The sequence below is a fragment of the Pseudophryne corroboree genome, unplaced genomic scaffold (genome assembly GCF_028390025.1).
Source record: "Pseudophryne corroboree isolate aPseCor3 unplaced genomic scaffold, aPseCor3.hap2 scaffold_428, whole genome shotgun sequence".
Classification (NCBI taxonomy): Eukaryota; Metazoa; Chordata; class Amphibia; order Anura; family Myobatrachidae; genus Pseudophryne; species Pseudophryne corroboree.
Window position 1 is genome coordinate 386399 of NW_026970060.1, and position 21419 is coordinate 407817.

Genomic DNA, 21419 nt, shown 5'->3' on the forward strand with positions numbered 1-21419 from the left:
GTTAATCAGAGACTTGGCTTTGTGGACACTTTTCAGAGAACAAATTTGTTAGCATAAAAATAAAGCCAGAAAATAAAGAGCTGTTTAATCACTCAATTGGATTTTTCTGCCAGCATATTTTTTTTCTCTGCAACCCACTGCTAAATTGTGCTTCCTAGCTGTTTTTATAAAATCACTGAATCAAATCTAACTCTGATTACATCAGAGAAGGCCAGGTACCCTACACCATAACAGGGGGTTTGAAATTTTGAAACTATCCTCTGCTATATGCATTTTTTTTGTTAATTAAAGTAATCCAAAACTGGGATTGATATTTTGTCTCTTTTAAATTTACTTAAAGTACAATAACTTTTACCATTTTAATTTGTTTTAATAGTATATTGACAGTATTGTTTTCTTTCAAAAATCCACTTCATTTTCTTTACCCTATTATTAAAATGGTAATTGACAAAAACAAACTACATTGTCACCAGAAGAGCAATACAAAATGTACAAGTGATATATTAAAATCATCTTTCCAGCTTGAATTTCAATGATGCATTGGGTCAACAATTTTGTGAGAAACATCTTAACCCTTAAATAAAGATTTTCGTAATTCCTTACCTGTGTGCTAATTAGATATCACCTTGTTTTCACATTAAACAGACTTCCACATGAGAAAGCAGCAAGGATGCAGTGGCGTTAATGTTTCCTGGTGTCAACTTGTATTATTTCAGTAGACATTGAAATGAGGATGCATCTTGCTGCCTTTCCAATGAAGCAAGTTTAATTTAGTAATAGGTGAAAAACCATCCTTACAAAGGTGTTAATCAGAGACTTGGCTTTGTGGACACTTTTCAGAGAACAAATTTGTTAGCATAAAAATAAAGCCAGAAAATGAAGAGCTGTTTAATCACTCGATTGGATTTTTCTGCCAGCATATTTTTTTTCTCTGCAACCCACTGCTAGATTGTGCTTCCTAGCTGTTTTTTATAAAATCACTGAATCAAATCTAACTCTGATTACATCAGAGAAGGCCATGTACCCTACACCATAAGAGGAGGTTTGAAATTTTGATTTGTCTACTTAAATATCACCAAAATCTGATCACAAGGTTAATTACGTCCCTGGGTGGGATTGAACCACCAACCTTTTGGTTAATAGCCAAACACACTAACCGATTGCGCCACAGAGACACTTTGCAAAAAGTACATACTGACAAAGGCTAATAAGCATACATCTAGAACGTTTCCTAGAAAAACATTAAAAAATCAATAATCTGGAGAGTTTTTGTAAGATGTTTCTTCCATCAACCAACGAATAAACACATTGGTACTTTCCCATGATGAGTGAGTGCTTCAGGATCTCTTGCACTTACATGGGCAGCAGAGTACTGCAATGGAAGCATGCTGGACCCATAACCCAGAGGTAGGCAGATTGAAACTATCCTTTGCTATATGCATTTTTTTTTTAATTTAAGTAATCAAAACTGGGATTGATATTTTTGCTCTTTTATTTTTACTTAAAGTACAATAACTTTTACCATTTTAATTTGTTTTAATAGTATATTGACAGTATAGTTTTCTTTCAAAAATCCACTTAATTTTCTTTACCCTGTTATTAAAATGGTAATTGACAAAAAAAACTACATTGTCACCAGAAGAGCAATACAAAATGTACAAGTGATATATTAAAATCATCTTTCCAGCTTGAATTTCAATGATGCATTGGGGCAACAATTTTGTGAGAAACATCTTCACCCTTAAATAAAGATTTTCGTAATTCCTTACCTGTGTGCTAATTAGATATCACCTTGTTTTCACATTAAACAGACTTCCACATGAGAAAGCAGCAAGGATGCAGTGGCGTTAATGTTTCCTGGTGTCAACCTGTATTATTTCAGTAGACATTGAAATGAGGATGCATCTTGCTGCCTTTCCAATGAAGCAAGTTTAATTTAGTAATAGGTGAAAAACCATCCTTACAAAGGTGTTAATCAGAGACTTGGCTTTGTGGACACTTTTCAGAGAACAAATTTGTTAGCATAAAAATAAAGCCAGAAAATGAAGAGCTGTTTAATCACTCAATTGGATTTTTACTGCCAGCATATTTTTTTTCTCTGCAACCCACTGCTAAATTGTGCTTCCTAGCTGTTTTTTATAAAATCACTGAATCAAATCTAACTCTGATTACATCAGAGAAGGCCAGGTACCCTACACAATAAGAGGGGGTTTGAAATTTTGACTTGTCTACTTTAATATCACCAAAATCAGATAACAAGGTAAATTACGTCCCTGGGTGGGATTGAACCACCAACCTTTTGGATAATAACCGAACACGCTAACTGATTGCGCCACAGTGACACTTTGCAAACGTACATTCTGACAAACGCTAATAAGCATTCATCTAGAACGTTTCCTAGAAAAACTTTAAAAAGTCAATAATCTGGAGAGTTTTTGTAAGATGTTTCTTCCATCAATCAACGAAGAACATTCAAGCTGATTTCTTGCAGCAGCTGGGCACTGTAACAGCTCCAGAGCTGCTCTGTAAGGCAACTAAAAGGGTGTGGGCCCTGCAGCACTACCTGTAGTTCGCATTGTGCGTTGGAAGGCACAAAGTAAGCAGACGGGAGAAGTCAAGATAGTGCGCAAGGGCATAGAAGGGAGCGGCTCAAGAAAAGAGAAGTGGAAACAGACAGCAAACTAGGCTGGAGAGAGACCTGAGACAAAGAGATCTGAATTATATGAGAGCCGACCAGGGGAAACACAAATTATGCAGTCGAGTTTCCCACATTTGGGGAAATCGCTGGAGCAGCACACACAGAGTGCAATGGGTGAGCCTTGCCCTGGGAGAAGCACCTTCATGATCATAGTATCTCACCTGGCAGGTAAGTAGGAGTTGGGCAAGAGCTGAGGAGGGTCGCTGCTCGGGCACCCCCCTGTCAAGTGAAGGAGATCCAACTGAGGCAGCACAAGAGAACTCTCGAAAGAAGAACAAGGCTAGAGGAAGATCTGAGACACAGAAATCTGGCTTTTACCAGAGCTGACCAGAGGAAAGCACAAACACAGTCCCCCACTACCACAAATAATGCAGTCGAGTTTCCCACATTTGGGGAAATCACAGGGGTCAGCATACCCAGAATGCAATGAATGAACCTCACCCTGGGAGAACAATCTTCATGACCATGGTATCTCCTATGCAAAATAAGTATGATTTGGGATAGGGCTGGGGAGGGCCGCTGCTCAGGCACATCTCTGTCAAGTAAAGGAGATTCAACTGAGGCAGCACAAGGGAACTCTCATCTGGGGACAACAACTGCAGGGAACACACATATTTTCAGATGAACATGGGAGGGCAGAAGGCTGCCTAATACTGAAGCACCCCCAAACAACAAACCAAATGCAATAACTAGTACAAGCATTCCTGGGGGAAGGCCTGCAGCAGATGGATTTGCATATGGTGATGTCATCCAAGCAGTGGGTCAAAGTTGGCTTCAACCCTCGTCTGCATATGAAAAGAGAAAAGGGGCGTGCAGGGCATGGCGGCCTTTTGCGGCGCTTGGATGACCCCTAGTTCGCATTAAACACCTCCACCCTACTTCGGTGTGGGGCTCTTGTTGGCTATGCCCCAGCCCCTGAAGCATTCAAGCTGATTACTTGCAGCAGCTGGGCACTGTAATAGCTCCAGAGCTGCTCTGTAAGGCAAGTAAAAAGGTGTGGGCCCTGCAGCACTACCTGTAGTTCGCATTGTGCGTTGGAAGGCACAAAGTAAGCAGATGGGAGAAGTCAAGATAGTGCGCAAGGGCATAGAAGGGAGCGGCTCAAGAAAAGAGAAGTTGAAACAGACAGCAAACTAGGCTGGAGAGAGACCTGAGACAAACAGATCTGAATTATACGAGAGCTGACCAGGGGAAACACAAATTATGCAGTCAAGTTTCCCACATTTGGGGAAATCACAGGAGCAGCACACCCAGAGTGCAATGGGTGAGCCTTGCCCTGGGAGAAGCACCTTCATGATCATAGTATCTCACCTGGCAGGTAAGTAGGAGTTGGGCTTGAGCTGGGGAGGGTCGATGCTCGGGCACCCCCCTGTCAAGTGAAGGAGATCCAACTGAGGCAGCACAAGGGAACTCTCGAAAGAAGAACAAGGCTAGAGGAAGATCTGAGACAAATAAATCTGACTTTTACCAGAGCTGACCAGAGGAAAGCACAAACATAGTCCCCCACTACCACAAATAATGCAGTTGAGTTTCCCACATTTGGGGAAATCATAGGAGTCAGCATACCCAGAATGCAATGAATGAACCTCACCCTGGGAGAACAATCTTCATGACCATGGTATCTCCTATGCAAAATAAGTATGATTTGGGATAGGGCTGGGGAGGGCCGCTGCTCAGGCACATCTCTGTCAAGTAAAGGAGATTCAACTGAGGCAGCACAAGGGAACTCTCATCTGGGGACAACAACTGCAGGGAGAACACATATTTTCAGATGAACATGGGAGGGCAGAAGGCTGCCTAATACTGAAGCACCCCCAAACAACAAACCAAATGCAACAACTAGTGCAAGCATTCCTGGGGGAAGGCCTGCAGCAGATTGATTTGCATATGGTAATGCCATCCAAGCAGTGGGTCAAAGTTGGCTTCAACCCTCGTCTGCATATGAAAAGAGAAAAGGGGCGTGCAGGGCATGGCGGCCTTTTGCGGCGCTTGGGTGACCCTTAGTTCGCATTAAACACCCCCACCCTCCTTCGGTGTGGGGCTCATGTTGGCAATGCCCCAGCCCCTGAAGCATTCAAGCTGATTTCTTGCAGCAGCTGGGCACTGTAACAGCTCCAGAGCTGCTCTGTGAGGCAAGTAAAAGGGTGTGGGCCCTGCAGCACTACCTGTAGTTTGCATTGTGTGTTGGAAGGCACAAAGTAAACAGACGGGAGAAGTCAGGATAGTGCGCAAGGGCATAGAAGGGAGCGGCTCAAGAAAAGAGAAGTGGAAACAGACAGCAAACTAGGCTGGAGAGAGACCTGAGACAAAGAGATCTGAATTATATGAGAGCCGACCAGGGGAAACACAAATTATGCAGTCAAGTTTCCCTCATTTGGGGAAATCACAGGGGCAGCACACCCAGAGTGCAATGGGTGAGCCTTGCCCTGGGAGAAGCACCTACATGATCATAGTATCTCACCTGGCAGGTAAGTAGGAGTTGGGCTAGAGCTGCGAAGGGTCGCTGCTCGGGTACCCCCCTGTCAAGTGAAGGAGATCCAACTGAGGCAGCACAAGGGAACTCTCGAAAGAGGAACAAGGCTAGAGAAAGATCTGAGACAAAGAAATCTGATTTTTACCAGAGTTGACCAGAAGAAAGCACAAACACAGTCCCCCACTACCACAAATAAAGCAGTTGAGTTTCCCACATTTGGGGAAATCACAGGGGTCAGCATACCCAGAATGCAATGAATGAATCTCACCCTGGGAGAACAATCTTCATGACCATGGTATCTCCTATGCAAAATAAGTATGATTTGGGATAGGGCTGGGGAGGGCCGCTGCTCAGGCACATCTCTGTCAAGTAAAGGAGATTCAACTGAGGCAGCACAAGGGAACTCTCATCTGGGGACAACAACTGCCAGAAGAGCAATACAAAATGTACAAGTGATATATTAAAATCATCTTTCCAGCTTGAATTTCAATGATGCATTGGGGCAACGATTTTATGAGAAACATCTTCACCCTTAAATAAAGATTTTCTTAATTCCTTACCTGTGTGCTAATTAGATATCACCTTGTTTTCACATTAAACAGACTTCCACATGAGAAAGCAGCAAGGATGCAGTGGCGTTAATGTTTCCTGGTGTCAACCTGTATTATTTCAGTAGACATTGAAATGAGGATGCATCTTGCTGCCTTTCCAATGAAGCAAGTTTAATTTAGTAATAGGTGAAAAACCATCCCTACAAAGGTGTTAATCAGAGACTTGGCTTTGTGGACACTTTTCAGAGAACAAATTTGTTAGCATAAAAATAAAGCCAGAAAATGAAGAGCTGTTTAATCACTCAATTGGATTTTTTTGCCAGCATATTTCTTTTTCTCTGCAACCCACTGCTAAATTGTGCTTCCTAGCTGTTTTTATAAAATCACTGAATCAAATCTAACTCTGATTACATCAGAGAAGGCCAGGTACCCTACACCATAACAGGGGGTTTGAAATTTTGACTTGTCTACTTAAAGATCACCAAAATCTGATCACAAGGTCAATTACGTCCCTGGGTGTGATTGAACCACTAACCTTTTGGTTAGTAGCCATACACACTAACTGATTGCGCCACAGAGACACTTTGCAGAAGTAAATACTGACAAAGGCTAATAAGCATTCATCTAAAACGTTTCCTAGAAAAACTTTAAAAAGTCAATAATCTGGAGAGTTTTTGTAAGATGTTTCTTCCATCAACCAACGAAGAAACACATTGGTACTTTCCCATGATGAGTGAGTGCTTCAGGATCTCTTGCACTTACATGTGCAGCAGAGTACAGCAATGGAAGCATGCTGGGCCCATAACCCAGAGGTAGGCAGATTGAAACTATCCTCTACTATATGCATTTTTTTTTGTTAATTAAAGTAATCCAAAACTGGGATTGATATTTTGGCTCTTTTATTTTTACTTAAAGTACAATAACTTTTACCATTTTAATTTGTTTTAATAGTATATTGACAGTATTGTTTTCTTTCAAAAATCCACTTAATTTTCTTTACCCTATTATTAAAATGGTAATTGACAAAAACAAACTACATTGTCACCAGAAGAGCAATACAAAATGTACAAGTGATATATTAAAATCATCTTTCCAGCTTGAATTTCAATGATGCATTGGGGCAACGATTTTGTGAGAAACATCTTCACCCTTAAATAAAGATTTTCTTAATTCCTTACTTGTGTGCTAATTAGATATCACCTTGTTTTCACATTAAACAGACTTCCACATGAGAAAGCAGCAAGGATGCAGTGGCGTTAATGTTTCCTGGTGTCAACCTGTATTATTTCAGTAGACATTGAAATGAGGATGCATCTTGCTGCCTTTCCAATGAAGCAAGTTTAATTTAGTAATAGGTGAAAAACCATCCCTACAAAGGTGTTAATCAGAGACTTGGCTTTGTGGACACTTTTCAGAGAACAAATTTGTTAGCATAAAAATAAAGCCAGAAAATGAAGAGCTGTTTAATCACTCAATTGGATTTTTTTGCCAGCATATTTCTTTTTCTCTGCAACCCACTGCTAAATTGTGCTTCCTAGCTGTTTTTATAAAATCACTGAATCAAATCTAACTCTGATTACATCAGAAAAGGCCAGGTACCCTACACCATAACAGGGGGTTTGAAATTTTGACTTGTCTACTTAAAGATCACCAAAATCTGATCACAAGGTCAATTACGTCCCTGGGTGTGATTGAACCACCAACATTTTGGTTAGTAGCCGTACACACTAACTGATTGCGCCACAGAGACACTTTGCAGAAGTAAATACTGACAAAGGCTAATAAGCATTCATCTAAAACGTTTCCTAGAAAAACTTTAAAAAGTCAATAATCTGGAGAGTTTTTGTAAGATGTTTCTTCCATCAACCAACGAAGAAACACATTGGTACTTTCCCATGATGAGTGAGTGCTTCAGGATCTCTTGCACTTACATGTGCAGCAGAGTACAGCAATGGAAGCATGCTGTGCCCATAACCCAGCGGTAGGCAGATTGAAACTATCCTCTGCTATATGCATTTTTTTTTGTTAATTAAAGTAATCCAAAACTGGGATTGATATTTTGACTCTTTTATTTTTACTTAAAGTACAATAACTTTTACCATTTTAATTTGTTTTAATAGTATATTGACAGTATTGTTTTCTTTCAAAAATCCACTTAATTTTCTTTACCCTATTATTAAAATGGTAATTGACAAAAACAAACTACATTGTCACCAGAAGAGCAATACAAAATGTACAAGTGACAAAGGCTAATAAGCATACATCTAGAACGTTTCCTAGAAAAACATTAAAAAATCAATAATCTGGAGAGTTTTTGTAAGATGTTTCTTCCATCAACCAATGAATAAACACATTGGTACTTTCCCATGATGAGTGAGTGCTTCAGGATCTCTTGCACTTACATGTGCAGCAGAGTACTGCACTGGAAGCATGCTGGACCCATAACCCAGAGGTAGGCAGATTGAAACTATCCTTTGCTATATGCATTTTTTTTGTTAATTTAAGTAATCAAAACTGGGATTGATATTTTTGCTCTTTTATTTTTACTTAAAGTACAATAACTTTTACCATTTTAATTTGTTTTAATAGTATATTGACAGTATAGTTTTCTTTCAAAAATCCACTTAATTTTCTTTACCCTATTATTAAAATGGTAATTGACAAAAAAAACTACATTGTCACCAGAAGAGCAATACAAAATGTACAAGTGATATATTAAAATCATCTTTCCAGCTTGAATTTCAATGATGCATTGGGGCAACAATTTTGTGAGAAACATCTTCACCCTTAAATAAAGATTTTCTTAATTCCTTACCTGTGTGCTAATTAGATATCACCTTGTTTTCACATTAAACAGACTTCCACATGAGAAAGCAGCAAGGATGCAGTGGCGTTAATGTTTCCTGGTGTCAACCTGTATTATTTCAGTAGACATTGAAATGAGGATGCATCTCTCTGCCTTTCCAATGAAGCAAGTTTAATTTAGTAATAGGTGAAAAACCATCCCTACAAAGGTGTTAATCAGAGACTTGGCTTTGTGGACACTTTTCAGAGAACAAATTTGTTAGCATAAAAATAAAGCCAGAAAATGAAGAGCTGTTTAATCACGCAATTTGATTTTTTTGCCAGCATATTTCTTTTTCTCTGCAACCCACTGCTAAATTGTGCTTCCTAGATGTTTTTATAAAATCACTGAATCAAATCTAACTCTGATTACATCAGAGAAGGCCAGGTACCCTACACCATAACAGGGGGTATGAAATTTGACTTGTCTACTTAAAGATCACCAAAATCTGATAACAAGGTCAATTAGGTCCCTGGGTGGGATTGAACCACCAACCTTTTGGTTAATAGCCATACATACTAACTGATTGCGCCACAGAGACACTTTGCAAAAGTCCATACTGACAAAGGCTAATAAGCATTCATCTAAAACGTTTCCTAGCAAAACTTTAAAAAGTCAATAATCTGGAGAGTTTTTGTAAGATGTTTCTTCTATCAACCAACGAAGAAACACATTGGTACTTTCCCATGATGAGTGAGTGCTTCAGGATCTCTTGCACTTACATGTGCAGCAGAGTACAGCAATGGAAGAATGCTGGGCCCATAACCCAGAGGTAGGCAGATTGAAACTATCCTCTGCTATATGCATTTTTTTGTTTGTTAATTAAAGTAATCCAAAACTGGGATTGATATTTTGGCTCTTTTATTTTTACTTAAAGTACAATAACTTTTACCATTTTAATTTGTTTTAATAGTATATTGACAGTATTGTTTTCTTTCAAAAATCCACTTAATTTTCTTTACCCTATTATTAAAATGGTAATTGACAAAAACAAACTACATTGTCACCAGAAGAGCAATACAAAATGTACAAGTGATATATTAAAATCATCTTTCCAGCTTGAATTTCAATGATGCATTGGTGCAACGATTTTGTGAGAAACATCTTCACCCTTAAATAAAGATTTTCTTAATTCCTTACCTGTGTGCTAATTAGATATCACCTTGTTTTCACATTAAACAGACTTCCACATGAGAAAGCAGCAAGGATGCAGTGGCGTTAATGTTTCCTGGTGTCAACCTGTATTATTTCAGTAGACATTGAAATGAGGATGCATCTTGCTGCCTTTCCAATGAAGCAAGTTTAATTTAGTAATAGGTGAAAAACCATCCTTACAAAGGTGTTAATCAGAGACTTGGCTTTGTGGACACTTTTCAGAGAACAAATTTGTTAGCATAAAAATAAAGCCAGAAAATAAAGAGCTGTTTAATCACTCAATTGGATTTTTCTGCCAGCATATTTTTTTTCTCTGCAACCCACTGCTAAATTGTGCTTCCTAGCTGTTTTTATAAAATCACTGAATCAAATCTAACTCTGATTACATCAGAGAAGGCCAGGTACCCTACACCATAACAGGGGGTTTGAAATTTTGACTTGTCTACTTAAAGATCACCAAAATCTGATAACAAGGTCAATTAGGTCCCTGGGTGGGATTGAACCACCAACCTTTTGGTTAATAGCCGTACATACTAACTGATTGCGCCACAGAGACACTTTGCAAAAGTCTATACTGACAAAGGCTAATAAGCATTCATCTAAAACGTTTCCTAGAAAAACTTTAAAAAGTCGATAATCTGGAGAGTTTTTGTAAGATGTTTCTTCCATCAACCAACGAAGAAACACATTGGTACTTTCCCATGATGAGTGAGTGCTTCAGGATCTCTTGCACTTACATGGGCAGCAGAGTACTGCAATGGAAGCATGCTGGACCCATAACCCAGAGGTAGGCAGATTGAAACTATCCTTTGCTATATGCATTTTTTTTGTTAATTTAAGTAATCAAAACTGGGATTGATATTTTTGCTCTTTTATTTTTACTTAAAGTACAATAACTTTTACCATTTTAATTTGTTTTAATAGTATATTGACAGTATAGTTTTCTTTCAAAAATCCACTTAATTTTCTTTACCCTGTTATTAAAATGGTAATTGACAAAAAAAAACCACATTGTCACCAGAAGAGCAATACAAAATGTACAAGTGATATATTAAAATCATCTTTCCAGCTTGAATTTCAATGATGCATTGGGGCAACAATTTTGTGAGAAACATCTTCACCCTTAAATAAAGATTTTCGTAATTCCTTACCTGTGTGCTAATTAGATATCACCTTGTTTTCACATTAAACAGACTTCCACATGAGAAAGCAGCAAGGATGCAGTGGCGTTAATGTTTCCTGGTGTCAACCTGTATTATTTCAGTAGACATTGAAATGAGGATGCATCTTGCTGCCTTTCCAATGAAGCAAGTTTAATTTAGTAATAGGTGAAAAACCATCCTTACAAAGGTGTTAATCAGAGACTTGGCTTTGTGGACACTTTTCAGAGAACAAATTTGTTAGCATAAAAATAAAGCCAGAAAATGAAGAGCTGTTTAATCACTCAATTTGATTTTTTTGCCAGCATATTTCTTTTTCTCTGCAACCCACTGCTAAATTGTGCTTCCTAGATGTTTTTATAAAATCACTGAATCAAATCTAACTCTGATTACATCAGAGAAGGCCAGGTACCCTACACCATAACAGGGGGTATGAAATTTGACTTGTCTACTTAAAGATCACCAAAATCTGATAACAAGGTCAATTAGGTCCCTGGGTGGGATTGAACCACCAACCTTTTGGTTAATAGCCGTACATACTAACTGATTGCGCCACAGAGACACTTTGCAAAAGTTCATACTGACAAAGGCTAATAAGCATTCATCTAAAACGTTTCCTAGAAAAACTTTAAAAAGTCAATAATCTGGAGAGTTTTTGTAAGATGTTTCTTCCATCAACCAACGAAGAAACACATTGGTACTTTCCCATGATGAGTGAGTGCTTCAGGATCTCTTGCACTTACATGTGCAGCAGAGTACTGCAATGGAAGCATGCTGGGCCCATAACCCAGAGGTAGGCAGATTGAAACTATCCTCTGCTATATGCATTTTTTTTTGTTAATTAAAGTAATCCAAAACTGGGATTGATATTTTGGCTCTTTTATTTTTACTTAAAGTACAATAACTTTTACCATTTTAATTTGTTTTAATAGTATATTGACAGTATTGTTTTCTTTCAAAAATCCACTTCATTTTCTTTACCCTATTATTAAAATGGTAATTGACAAAAACAAACTACATTGTCACCAGAAGAGCAATACAAAATGTACAAGTGATATATTAAAATCATCTTTCCAGCTTGAATTTCAATGATGCATTGGGGCAACGATTTTGTGAGAAACATCTTCACCCTTAAATAAAGATTTTCTTAATTCCTTACCTGTGTGCTAATTAGATATCACCTTGTTTTCATATTAAACAGACTTCCACATGAGAAAGCAGCAAGGATGCAGTGGCGTTAATGTTTCCTGGTGTCAACCTGTATTATTTCAGTAGACATTGAAATGAGGATGCATCTTGCTGCCTTTCCAATGAAGCAAGTTTAATTTAGTAATAGGTGAAAAACCATCCCTACAAAGGTGTTAATCAGAGACTTGGCTTTGTGGACATTTTTCAGAGAACAAATTTGTTAGCATAAAAATAAAGCCAGAAAATGAAGAGCTGTTTAATCACGCAATTTGATTTTTTTGCCCAGCATATTTCTTTTTCTCTGCAACCCACTGCTAAATTGTGCTTCCTAGCTGTTTTTATAAAATCACTGAATCAAATCTAACTCTGATTACATCAGAGAAGGCCAAGTACCCTACACCATAACAGGGGGTTTGAAATTTTGACTTGTCTACTTAAAGATCACCAAAATCTGATAACAAGGTCAATTAGGTCCCTAGGTGGGATTGAACCACCAACCTTTTGGTTAATAGCCGTACATACTAACTGATTGCGCCACAGAGACACTTTGCAAAAGTCCATAATGACAAAGGCTAATAAGCATTCATCTAAAACGTTTCCTAGCAAAACTTTAAAAAGTCAATAATCTGGAGAGTTTTTGTAAGATGTTTCTTCCATCAACCAACGAAGAAACACATTGGTACTTTCCCATGATGAGTGAGTGCTTCAGGATCTCTTGCACTTACATGTGCAGCAGAGTACAGCAATGGAAGCATGCTGGACCCATAACCCAGAGGTAGGCAGATTGAAACTATCCTCTGCTGTATGCTTTTTTTTTTTGTTAATTAAAGTAATCCAAAACTGGGATTGATATTTTGGCTCTTTTATTTTTACTTAAAGTACAATAACTTTTACCATTTTAATTTGTTTTAATAGTATATTGACAGTATTGTTTTCTTTCAAAAATCCACTTAATTTTCTTTACCCTATTATTAAAATGGTAATTGACAAAAACAAACTACATTGTCACCAGAAGAGCAATACAAAATGTACAAGTGATATATTAAAATCATCTTTCCAGCTTGAATTTCAATGATGCATTGGGGCAACGATTTTGTGAGAAACATCTTCACCCTTAAATAAAGATTTTCTTAATTCCTTACCTGTGTGCTAATTAGATATCACCTTGTTTTCACATTAAACAGACTTCCACATGAGAAAGCAGCAAGGATGCAGTGGCGTTAATGTTTCCTGGTGTCAACTTGTATTATTTCAGTAGACATTGAAATGAGGATGCATCTTGCTGCCTTTCCAATGAAGCAAGTTTAATTTAGTAATAGGTGAAAAACCATCCTTACAAAGGTGTTAATCAGAGACTTGGCTTTGTGGACACTTTTCAGAGAACAAATTTGTTAGCATAAAAATAAAGCCAGAAATTGAGCTGTTTAATCACGCAATTTGATTTTTTTGCCAGCATATTTCTTTTTCTCTGCAACCCACTGCTAAATTGTGCTTCCTAGATGTTTTTATAAAATCACTGAATCAAATCTAACTCTGATTACATCAGAGAAGGCCAGGTACCCTACACCATAACAGGGGGTATGAAATTTGACTTGTCTACTTAAAGATCACCAAAATCTGATAACAAGGTCAATTAGGTCCCTGAGTAAGATTGAACCACCAACCTTTTGGTTAATAGCCATACATACTAACTGATTGCGCCACAGAGACACTTTGCAAAAGTCCATACTGACAAAGGCTAATAAGCATTCATCTAAAACGTTTCCTAGCAAAACTTTAAAAAGTCAATAATCTGGAGAGTTTTTGTAAGATGTTTCTTCCATCAACCAACGAAGAAACACATTGGTACTTTCCCATGATGAGTGAGTGCTTCAGGATCTCTTGCACTTACATGTGCAGCAGAGTACTGCAATGGAAGCATGCTGGGCCCATAACCCAGAGGTAGGCAGATTGAAACTATCCTCTGCTATATGCATTTTTTTTTGTTAATTAAAGTAATCCAAAACTGGGATTGATATTTTGTCTCTTTTATTTTTACTTAAAGTACAATAACTTTTACCATTTTAATTTGTTTTAATAGTATATTGACAGTATTGTTTTCTTTCAAAAATCCACTTCATTTTCTTTACCCTATTATTAAAATGGTAATTGACAAAAACAAACTACATTGTCACCAGAAGAGCAATACAAAATGTACAAGTGATATATCAAATTCATCTTTCCAGCTTGAATTTCAATGATGCATTGGGTCAACAATTTTGTGAGAAACATCTTCACCCTTAAATAAAGATTTTCTTAATTCCTTACCTGTGTGCTAATTAGATATCACCTTGTTTTCACATTAAACAGACTTCCACGTGAGAAAGCAGCAAGGATGCAGTGGCGTTAATGTTTCCTGGTGTCAACTTGTATTATTTCAGTAGACATTGAAATGAGGATGCATCTTGCTGCCTTTCCAATGAAGCAAGTTTAATTTAGTAATAGGTGAAAAACCATCCTTACAAAGGTGTTAATCAGAGACTTGGCTTTGTGGACACTTTTCAGAGAACAAATTTGTTAGCATAAAAATAAAGCCAGAAAATGAAGAGCTGTTTAATCACTCAATTGGATTTTTCTGCCAGCATATTTTTTTTCTCTGCAACCCACTGCTAAATTGTGCTTCCTAGCTGTTTTTTATAAAATCACTGAATCAAATCTAACTCTGATTACATCAGAGAAGGCCAGGTACCCTACACAATAAGAGGGGGTTTGAAATTTTGACTTGTCTACTTAAATATCACCAAAATCTGATCACAAGGTCAATCAGGTCCCTGGGTGGGATTGAACCACCAACCTTTTGGTTAATAGCCGTACATACTAACTGATTGCGCCACAGAGACCCTTTTACTTGCCTTACAGAGCAGCTCTGGAGCTGTTACAGTGCCCAGCTGCTGCAAGAAATCAGCTTGAATGCTTAAGGGGCTGGGGCATAGCCAACATGAGCCCCACACCGAAGGAGGGTGGAGGTGTTTAATGCGAACTAGGGGTCATCCAAGCGCCGCAAAAGGCCGCCATGCCCTGCACGCCCCTTTTCTCTTTTCATATGCAGACGAGGGTTGAAGCCAACTTTGACCCACTGCTTGGATGACATCACCATATGCAAATCCATCTGCTGCAGGCCTTCCCCCAGGAATGCTTGCACTAGTTGTTGCATTTGGTTTGTTGTTTGGGGGTGCTTCAGTATTAGGCAGCCTTCTGCCCTCCCATGTTCATCTGAAAATATGTGTTCTCCCTGCAGTTGTTGTCCCCAGATGAGAGTTCCCTTGTGCTGCCTCAGTTGAATCTCCTTTACTTGACAGAGATGTGCCTGAGCAGCGGCCCTCCCCAGCTCTATCCCAAATCATACTTATTTTGCATAGGAGATACCATGGTCATGAAGATTGTTCTCCCAGGGTGAGGTTCATACATTGCATTCTGGGTATGCTGACCCCTATGATTTCCCCAAATGTGGGAAACTCGACTGCATTATTTGTGGTAGTGGGGGACTGTGTTTGTGCTTTCCTCTGGTCAGCTCTGGTAAAAGTCAGATTTCTTTGTCTCAGATCTTCCTCTAGCCTTGTTCTTTTTTTTAGAGTTCCCTTGCGCTGCCTCAGTTGGATCTCCTTCACTTGACAGGGGGGTACCCGAGCAGCAACCCTCCCCAGCTCTAGCCCAACTCCTACTTACCTGCCAGGTGAGATACTATGATCATGAAGGTGCTTCTCCCAGGGCAAAGCTCACCCATTGCACTCTGGGTGTGCTGCTCCTGCGATTTCCCCAAATGTGGGAAACTTGACTGCATAATTTGTGTTTCCCCTGGTCGGCTCTCGTATAATTCAGATTTCTTTGTCTCAGGTCTCTCTCCAGCCTAGTTTGCTGTCTGTTTCCACTTCTCTTTTCTTGAGCCGCTCCCTTCTATGCCCTTGCGCACTATCCTGACTTCTCCCGTCTGCTTACTTTGTGCTTTCCAATGCACAATGCAAACTACAGGTAGTACTTCTGGGCCCACACCCTTTTACTTGCCTTACAGAGCAGCTCTGAGGCTGTTACAGTGCCCAGCTGCTGCAAGAAATCAGCTTGAATGCTTCAGGGGCTGGGGCATAGCCAACATGAGCCCCACACCGAAGGAGGGTGGAGGTGTTTAATGCGAACTAGGGGTCATCCAAGCGCCGCAAAAGGCCGCCATGCCCTGCACGCCCCTTTTCTCTTTTCATATGCAGACGAGGGTTGAAGCCAACTTTGACCCACTGCTTGGATGGCATTACCATATGCAAATCAATCTGCTGCAGGCCTTCCCCCAGGAATGCTTGCACTAGTTGTTGCATTTGGTTTGTTGTTTGGGGGTGCTTCAGTATTAGGCAGCCTTCTGCCCTCCCATGTTCATCTGAAAATATGTGTTCTCCCTGCAGTTGTTGTCCCCAGATGAGAGTTCCCTTGTGCTGCCTCAGTTGAATCTCCTTTACTTGACAGAGATGTGCCTGAGCAGCGGCCCTCCCCAGCCCTATCTCAAATCATACTTATTTTGCATAGGAGATACCATGGTCATGAAGATTGTTCTCCCAGGGTGAGGTTCATTCATTGCATTCTGGGTATGCTGACCCCTGTGATTTCCCCAAATGTGGGAAACTCGACTGCATTATTTGTGGTAGTGGGGGACTGTGTTTGTGCTTTCCTCTGGTCAGCTCTGGTAAAAGTCAGATTTCTTTGTCTCAGATCTTCCTCTAGCCTTGTTCTTCTTTCGAGAGTTCCCTTGTGCTGCCTCAGTTGGATCTCCTTCACTTGACAGGGGGGTGCACGAGCAGCGACCCTCCCCAGCTCTAGCCCAACTCCTATTTACCTGCCAGGTGAGATACTATGATCAGGAAGGTGCTTCTCCCAGGGCAAGGCTCACCCATTGCACTCTGGGTGTGCTGCTCCTGCGATTTCCCCAAATGTGGGACACTTGACTGCATAATTTGTGTTTCCTCTGGTCGGCTCTCATATAATTCAGATCTCTTTGTCTCAGGTCTTTCTCCAGCCTAGTTTGCTGTCTGTTTCCACTTCTCTTTTCTTGAGCCGCTCCCTTCTATGCAGTTGCGCACTATCCTGACCTCTCCCGTCTGCTTACTTTGTGCCTTCCAACGCACAATGCATACTACAGGTAGTGCTGCAGGGCCCACACCCTTTTACATGCTTTACAGAGCAACTCTGGAGCTGTTACAGTGCCCAGCTGCTGCAAGAAATCATCTTGAATGCTTCAGGGGCTGGGGCATAGCCAACATGAGCCCCACACCGAAGGAGGGGTCATCCAAGCGCCACAAAAGGACACCATGCCCTGCACATCCCTTTTTTCTTTTCATATGCAGACGAGGGTTGAAGCCAACTTTGACCCACTGCTTGGATGACATCACCATATGCAAATCCATCTGCTGCAGGCCTTCCCCCAGGAATGCTTGCACTAGTTGTTGCATTTGGTTTGTTGTTTGGGGGTGCTTCAGTATTAGGCAGCCTTCTGCCCTCCCATGTTCATCTGAAAATATGTGTTCTCCCAGCAGTTGTTGTCCCCAGATGAGAGTTCCCTTGTGCTGCCTCAGTTGAATCTCCTTTACTTGACAGAGATGTGCCTGAGCAGCGGCCCTCCCCAGCCCTATCCCAAATCATACTTATTTTGCATAGGAGATACCATGGTCATGAAGATTGTTCTCCCAGGGTGAGGTTCATTCATTGCATTCTGGGTATGCTGACCCCTGTGATTTCCCCAAATGTGGGAAACTCGACTGCATTATTTGTGGTAGTGGGGGACTGTGTTTGTGCTTTCTTCTGGTCAACTCTGGTAAAAATCAGATTTCTTTGTCTCAGATCTTCCTCTAGCCTTGTTCCTCTTTCGAGAGTTCCCTTGTGCTGCCTCAGTTGGATCTCCTTCACTTGACAGGGGGGTACCCGAGCAGCGACCCTCCCCAGCTCTAGCCCAACTCCTACTTACCTGCCAGGTGAGATACTATGATCATGTAGGTGCTTCTCCCAGGGCAAGGCTCACCCATTGCACTCTGGGTGTGCTGCCCCTGTGATTTCCCCAAATGTGGGAAACTTGACTGCATAATTTGTGTTTCCCCTGGTCGTCTCTCGTATAATTCAGATCTCTTTGTCTCAGGTCTCTCTCCAGCCTAGTTTGCTGTCTGTTTCCACTTCTCTTTTCTTGAGCCGCTCCCTTCTATGCCCTTGCGCACTATCCTGACTTCTCCCGTCTGCTTACTTTGTGCCTTCCAACACACAATGCAAACTACAGGTAGTGCTGCAGGGCCCACACCCTTTTACTTGCCTCACAGAGCAGCTCTGGAGCTGTTACAGTACCCAGCTGCTGCAAGAAATCAGCTTGAATGCTTCAGGGGCTGGGGCATTGCCAACATGAGCCCCACACCGAAGGAGGGTGGGGGTGTTTAATGCGAACTAAGGGTCACCCAAGCGCCGCAAAAGGCCGCCATGCCCTGCACGCCCCTTTTCTCTTTTCATATGCAGACGAGGGCTGAAGCCAACTTTGACCCACTGCTTGGATGGCATTACCATATGCAAATCAATCTGCTGCAGGCCTTCCCCCAGGAATGCTTGCACTAGTTGTTGCATTTGGTTTGTTGTTTGGGGGTGCTTCAGTATTAGGCAGCCTTCTGCCCTCCCATGTTCATCTGAAAATATGTGTTCTCCCTGCAGTTGTTGTCCCCAGATGAGAGTTCCCTTGTGCTGCCTCAGTTGAATCTCCTTTACTTAACAGAGATGTGCCTGAGCAGCGGCCCTCCCCAGCCCTATCCCAAATCATACTTATTTTGCATAGGAGATACCATGGTCATGAAGATTGTTCTCCCAGGGTGAGGTTCATTCATTGCATTCTGGGTATGCTGACCCCTGTGATTTCCCCAAATGTGGGAAACTCGACTGCATTATTTGTGGTAGAGGGGGACTGTGTTTGTGCTTTCCTCTGCTCAGCTCTGGTAAAAGTCAGATTTCTTTGTCTCAGATCTTCCTCTAGCCTTGTTCTTCTTTCGAGAGTTCCCTTGTGCTGCCTCAGTTGGATCTCCTTCACTTGACAAGGGGGTGCCCGAGCAGCGACCCTCCCCAGCTCTAGCCCAACTCCTACTTACCTGCCAGGTGAGATACTATGATCAGGAAGGTGCTTCTCCCAGGGCAAGGCTCACCCATTGCACTCTGGGTGTGCTGCTCCTGCGATTTCCCCAAATGTGGGAAACTTGACTGCATAATTTGTGTTTCCTCTGGTCGGCTCTCGTATAATTCAGATCTCTTTGTCTCAGGTCTTTCTCCAGCCTAGTTTGCTGTCTGTTTCCACTTCTCTTTTTTTGAGCCGCTCCCTTCTATGCCCTTGCGCACTATCCTGACCTCTCCCATCTGCTTACTTTGTGCCTTCCAACGCACAATGCATACTACAGGTAGTGCTGCAGGGCCCACACCCTTTTACATGCTTTACAGAACAGCTCTGGAGCTGTTACAGTGCCCAGCTGCTGCAAGAAATCATCTTGAATGCTTCAGGGGCTGGGGCATAGCCAACATGAGCCCCACACCGAAGGAGGGTGGAGATGTTTAATGCGAATTAAGGGTCATCCAAGCGCCACAAAAGGACGCCATGCCCTGCACATCCCTTTTTTCTTTTCATATGCAGACGAGGGTTGAAGCCAACTTTGACCCACTGCTTGGATGACATCACCATATGCAAATCCATCTGCTGCAGGCCTTCCCCCAGGAATGCTTGCACTAGTTGTTGCATTTGGTTTGTTGTTTGGGGGTGCTTCAGTATTAGGCAGCCTTCTGCCCTCCCATGTTCATCTGAAAATATGTGTTCTCCCAGCAGTTGTTGTCCCCAGATGAGAGTTCCCTTGTGCTGCCTCAGTTGAATCTCCTTTACTTGACAGAGATGTGCCTGAGCAGCGGCCCTCCCCAGCCCTATCCCAAATCATACTTATTTTGCATAGGAGATATCATGGTCATGAAGATTGTTCTCCCAGGGTGAGGTTCATTCATTGCATTCTGGGTATGATGACCCCTGTGATTTCCCCAAATGTGGAAAACTCGACTGCATTATTTGTGGTAGAGGGGGACTGTGTTTGTGCTTTCCTCTGGTCAGCTCTGGTAAAAGTCAGATTTCTTTGTCTCAGATCTTCCTCTAGCCTTGTTCTTCTTTCGAGAGTTCCCTTGTGCTGCCTCAGTTGGATCTCCTTCACTTGACAGGGGGGTGCCCGAGCAGCGACCCTCCCCAGCTCTAGCCCAACTCCTACTTACCTGCCAGGTGAGATACTATGATCAGGAAGGTGCTTCTCCCAGGGCAAGGCTCACCCATTGCACTCTGGGTGTGCTGCTCCTGCGATTTCCCCAAATGTGGGACACTTGACTGCATAATTTGTGTTTCCTCTGGTCGGCTCTCGTATAATTCAGATCTCTTTGTATCAGGTCTCTCTCCAGCCTAGTTTGCTGTCTGTTTCCACTTCTCTTTTCTTGAACCGCTCCCTTCTATGCCCTTGCGCACTATCCTGACTTCTCCCGTCTGCTTACTTTGTGCCTTCCAACGCACAATGCGAACTACAGGTAGTGCTGCAGGGCCCACACCCTTTTAGTTGCCTTACAGAGCAGCTCTGGAGCTGTTACAGTGCCCAGCTGCTGCAAGAAATCAGCTTGAATGCTTCAGGTGCTGGGGCATAGCCAACATGAGCCCCACACCGAAGGAGGGTGGAGGTGTTTAATGCGAATTAGGGGTCATGCAAGCGCCGCAAAAGGCCGCCATGCCCTGCACATCCCTTTTTTCTTTTCATATGCAGACGAGGGTTGAAGCCAACTTTGACCCACTGCTTGGATGACATCACCATATGCAAATCCATCTGCTGCAGGCCTTCCCCCAGGAATGCTTGCACTAGTTGTTGCATTTGGTTTGTTGTTTGGGGGTGCTTCAGTATTAGGCAGCCTTCTGCCCTCCCATGTTCATCTGAAAATATGTGTTCTCCCTGCAGTTGTTGTCCCCAGATGAGAGTTCCCTTGTGCTGCCTCAGTTGAATCGCCTTTACTTGACAGAGATGTGCCTGAGCAGCGGCCCTCCCCAGCCCTATCCCAAATCATACTTATTTTGCATAGGAGATACCATGGTCATGAAGATTGTTCTCCCAGGGTGAGGTTCATTCATTGCATTCTGGGTATGCTGACCCCTGTGATTTCCCCAAATGTGGGAAACTCGACTGCATTATTTGTGGTAGTGGGGGACTGTGTTTGTGCTTTCCTCTGGTCAGCTCTGGTAAAAGTCAGATTTCTTTGTCTCAGATCTTCCTCTAGCCTTGTTCTTCTTTCGAGAGTTCCCTTGTGC

At 41.6% G+C, this 21419-nt stretch overlaps 16 non-coding genes and 2 pseudogenes across 16 annotated transcripts; 11 read left to right on the forward strand and 7 right to left on the reverse strand.

Annotated features, from left to right (window-relative positions):
- Positions 1-1101: 1101 nt before the first annotated feature.
- Positions 1102-1175, reverse strand: TRNAN-AUU (transfer RNA asparagine (anticodon AUU)). The gene has a single exon. It is a non-coding gene; the product is annotated as a tRNA-Asn (tRNA).
- Positions 1176-2732: 1557 nt separating this feature from the next.
- Positions 2733-2874, reverse strand: LOC135025831 (U1 spliceosomal RNA; annotated as a pseudogene).
- A 152-nt stretch (positions 2875-3026) lies between these two features.
- LOC135025856 (U1 spliceosomal RNA) lies at positions 3027-3190 on the reverse strand. Its single transcript, XR_010222557.1, has one exon. It is a non-coding gene; the product is annotated as a U1 spliceosomal RNA (small nuclear RNA).
- A 671-nt stretch (positions 3191-3861) lies between these two features.
- LOC135025819 (U1 spliceosomal RNA) lies at positions 3862-4024 on the reverse strand. Its single transcript, XR_010222529.1, has one exon. It is a non-coding gene; the product is annotated as a U1 spliceosomal RNA (small nuclear RNA).
- A 152-nt stretch (positions 4025-4176) lies between these two features.
- LOC135025802 (U1 spliceosomal RNA) lies at positions 4177-4340 on the reverse strand. Its single transcript, XR_010222512.1, has one exon. It is a non-coding gene; the product is annotated as a U1 spliceosomal RNA (small nuclear RNA).
- Positions 4341-5032: 692 nt separating this feature from the next.
- Positions 5033-5174, reverse strand: LOC135025842 (U1 spliceosomal RNA; annotated as a pseudogene).
- Positions 5175-5326: 152 nt separating this feature from the next.
- LOC135025800 (U1 spliceosomal RNA) lies at positions 5327-5490 on the reverse strand. The gene has a single exon (XR_010222510.1). It is a non-coding gene; the product is annotated as a U1 spliceosomal RNA (small nuclear RNA).
- A 9961-nt stretch (positions 5491-15451) lies between these two features.
- LOC135025872 (U1 spliceosomal RNA) lies at positions 15452-15615 on the forward strand. The gene has a single exon (XR_010222573.1). It is a non-coding gene; the product is annotated as a U1 spliceosomal RNA (small nuclear RNA).
- Positions 15616-15767: 152 nt separating this feature from the next.
- LOC135025814 (U1 spliceosomal RNA) lies at positions 15768-15930 on the forward strand. Its single transcript, XR_010222524.1, has one exon. It is a non-coding gene; the product is annotated as a U1 spliceosomal RNA (small nuclear RNA).
- Positions 15931-16601: 671 nt separating this feature from the next.
- On the forward strand, positions 16602-16765 carry LOC135025857 (U1 spliceosomal RNA). The gene has a single exon (XR_010222558.1). It is a non-coding gene; the product is annotated as a U1 spliceosomal RNA (small nuclear RNA).
- Positions 16766-16917: 152 nt separating this feature from the next.
- Positions 16918-17080, forward strand: LOC135025827 (U1 spliceosomal RNA). Its single transcript, XR_010222537.1, has one exon. It is a non-coding gene; the product is annotated as a U1 spliceosomal RNA (small nuclear RNA).
- A 646-nt stretch (positions 17081-17726) lies between these two features.
- LOC135025868 (U1 spliceosomal RNA) lies at positions 17727-17890 on the forward strand. Its single transcript, XR_010222569.1, has one exon. It is a non-coding gene; the product is annotated as a U1 spliceosomal RNA (small nuclear RNA).
- Positions 17891-18042: 152 nt separating this feature from the next.
- LOC135025832 (U1 spliceosomal RNA) lies at positions 18043-18205 on the forward strand. Its single transcript, XR_010222540.1, has one exon. It is a non-coding gene; the product is annotated as a U1 spliceosomal RNA (small nuclear RNA).
- Positions 18206-18876: 671 nt separating this feature from the next.
- On the forward strand, positions 18877-19040 carry LOC135025863 (U1 spliceosomal RNA). Its single transcript, XR_010222564.1, has one exon. It is a non-coding gene; the product is annotated as a U1 spliceosomal RNA (small nuclear RNA).
- A 152-nt stretch (positions 19041-19192) lies between these two features.
- LOC135025804 (U1 spliceosomal RNA) lies at positions 19193-19355 on the forward strand. Its single transcript, XR_010222514.1, has one exon. It is a non-coding gene; the product is annotated as a U1 spliceosomal RNA (small nuclear RNA).
- A 671-nt stretch (positions 19356-20026) lies between these two features.
- LOC135025883 (U1 spliceosomal RNA) lies at positions 20027-20190 on the forward strand. The gene has a single exon (XR_010222584.1). It is a non-coding gene; the product is annotated as a U1 spliceosomal RNA (small nuclear RNA).
- Positions 20191-20342: 152 nt separating this feature from the next.
- On the forward strand, positions 20343-20505 carry LOC135025810 (U1 spliceosomal RNA). The gene has a single exon (XR_010222520.1). It is a non-coding gene; the product is annotated as a U1 spliceosomal RNA (small nuclear RNA).
- A 671-nt stretch (positions 20506-21176) lies between these two features.
- Positions 21177-21340, forward strand: LOC135025858 (U1 spliceosomal RNA). The gene has a single exon (XR_010222559.1). It is a non-coding gene; the product is annotated as a U1 spliceosomal RNA (small nuclear RNA).
- Positions 21341-21419: the final 79 nt, after the last annotated feature.